This window comes from Limulus polyphemus, unplaced genomic scaffold, assembly GCF_000517525.1.
Source record: "Limulus polyphemus unplaced genomic scaffold, Limulus_polyphemus-2.1.2 Scaffold61, whole genome shotgun sequence".
Lineage (NCBI taxonomy): Eukaryota > Metazoa > Arthropoda > Merostomata > Xiphosura > Limulidae > Limulus > Limulus polyphemus.
The window spans coordinates 498,958-501,020 of record NW_013665671.1 but is presented as its reverse complement, the minus strand read 5'-3'; the positions used below and the strand labels follow the sequence as shown (position 1 = coordinate 501,020).

At 48.2% G+C, this 2,063-nt stretch overlaps 1 protein-coding gene across 3 annotated transcripts in view; it reads right to left on the bottom strand.

The window, feature by feature from the left end:
* The window catches only part of LOC106464521 (RB1-inducible coiled-coil protein 1-like), a 131,708-nt gene that overhangs the window by 16,861 nt on the left and 112,784 nt on the right, over nucleotides 1-2,063 (bottom strand). The window lies entirely within an intron of this gene.

Here is a 2,063-nt window from a genome sequence, read left to right as displayed (position 1 = left end):
CCTTTCTCTCTTCAATACTGGAACATATACTTATTTTCATGCATCTAGTCAGTCTTTTACTGCTATTGATCACTCGATTTGCTCCCCTGCACTTTTCATTCACTTTTCTTGGATGGTCGACAGCGATCCTTGGGGCAGTGATCATTTTCCCATCATACTGAGAGAGGTTGGCCATGGTCGATGCCACCCGACCCAAGTGCCACGGTGGAAGCTGGACCAGGCTGACTGGCCATCTTTCACCTCTCTCTCTGAACTTCATCCTGCCTTCGTCTGTCTTCCATCAATAGACGATTGTGTGGTGGCAGTGACTGACTATATTGTCCAGGTGGCTGTTTATTCTATTCCTAAGACCTCGACACGTTTTCCACGGTATCCTCGTCCATGGTGGAGTCCTGCCTGCCAGGAGGCACAGAAGGCTCAAAAACAGGCCTGGGATACCTTTCGACGGTATCCCACTCTTTCTAACCGCATTGTTTATCAGCGGGCCCGTGCCCATGCTCAGCAGGTTCGACGTCAAAGCCAAAAGGAGTCTTGGATAAAGTTCACTACTAGCATCTCTTCTACCACCAATTCCAAAACTGTATGGGACAAGATTCGGAGAGTCACTGGGAGGTATGCTTCCCATCCCCTTTCCATCTTGCTTTCCAATGGCCAGGAAGTTGCTGATGCTCTCGGCTAGAGCTTTTCTCGTGCATCTAGCACTTCTGTTTCTTCCCCTGCCTTCTTGGCCATAAAGTCTCGAGCAGAGCGATCGCCTCTTTCTTTTCGGGCTGATCGTCTCTATGATTATAATCGCCCTTTTACAGTGGTGGAACTCAAACTTGCTCTTCATCGATCTGGCAGAAAATCATTATGAGATGTTGCGCCATCTCTCTCCTGCCTCTCTTGCTATTCTTCTGGTTATTTTTAACCGGATTTGGCAGGAACATATTTTTCCAGATGCTTGGCGCCAGGCTATTGTCCTCCCTTTCTCGAAACCTGGGAAGGATCCCAAGATTCCTTTTAATTATCGTCCCATCGCTTTGACTAGTTGTCTTTGTAAGGTTCTAGAGAGGATGGTTAATGCTCATCTTGTTTGGTTCCTGGAATCAAACATGATCCTCTCACCCACACAATGTGGGTTTCGTCGACAGCGATCCACCATGGACCATCTGATTCGATTTGAAACGTCGATCAGGGAAGCCTTTCTCAAGAGAGAACACCTTGTTTCTGTGTTCTTCGATCTTGAGAAGGCTTATGACACTATGTAGAGGTACGGAATTTTGCAGGACCTCCACTCCTATGGGTTGCGTGGCCATTTACCCATTTTTATCCGCAATTTTTTACAGAACAGGCGATTCCAAGTCCGTGTGGGTTCCACTCTTTCCCGTTCCTTCCCACAGGAACTTGGAGTCCCTCAGGGCTGTGTCTTGAGTGTCACACTTTTTAGTGTTAAAATTAATGCTATCACTACAAATCTTCCTCCGACTGTTACAAATGGGCTCTATGTCAACGACTTCCACATCTCGTGCCAGTTGTCGAACATGAGGTTTATTGAGCGGCAGCTTCAGACTGCCCTCAATCGGTTGTTGACATGGACCACTGCATGCATTTTTGCCGCCAACGGGGTCTCCACCCCGATCGCGAGCTCCGTCTCGGCGATATAGTCATTCGTGTGGTCCCTGAGGCAAAGTTCTTGGAGCTTCTCTTTGATCGTAAGCTTAGCTTCATTCCACACATCAAGCAGCTGCGTGTCAAGTGTGCAAGGGCTCTGAACATCCTTTGTGTCCTCTCTTCCAGCTCTTGGGGAGCAGATCGATGTTCTATGCTCAGGATTTATCGTGCTTTAATTCGATCCAAACTGGACTATGGGTCGTTGGTCTATGGTTCCGCCAGGACCTCGGCCCTGAAGATGCTGGACCCCATTCACCACCTGGGGCTTCGGTTCTGCACTGGAGTTTTTCGCACTTCTCCAGTCCAGAGTTTGTACACTGAGTCCCACGAACCTTCTCTTCACCTCTGTTGTTTGCAACTTTCTTTACAATATACTACCAATCTTCGATCCTTACCTCGGCATCCCACCT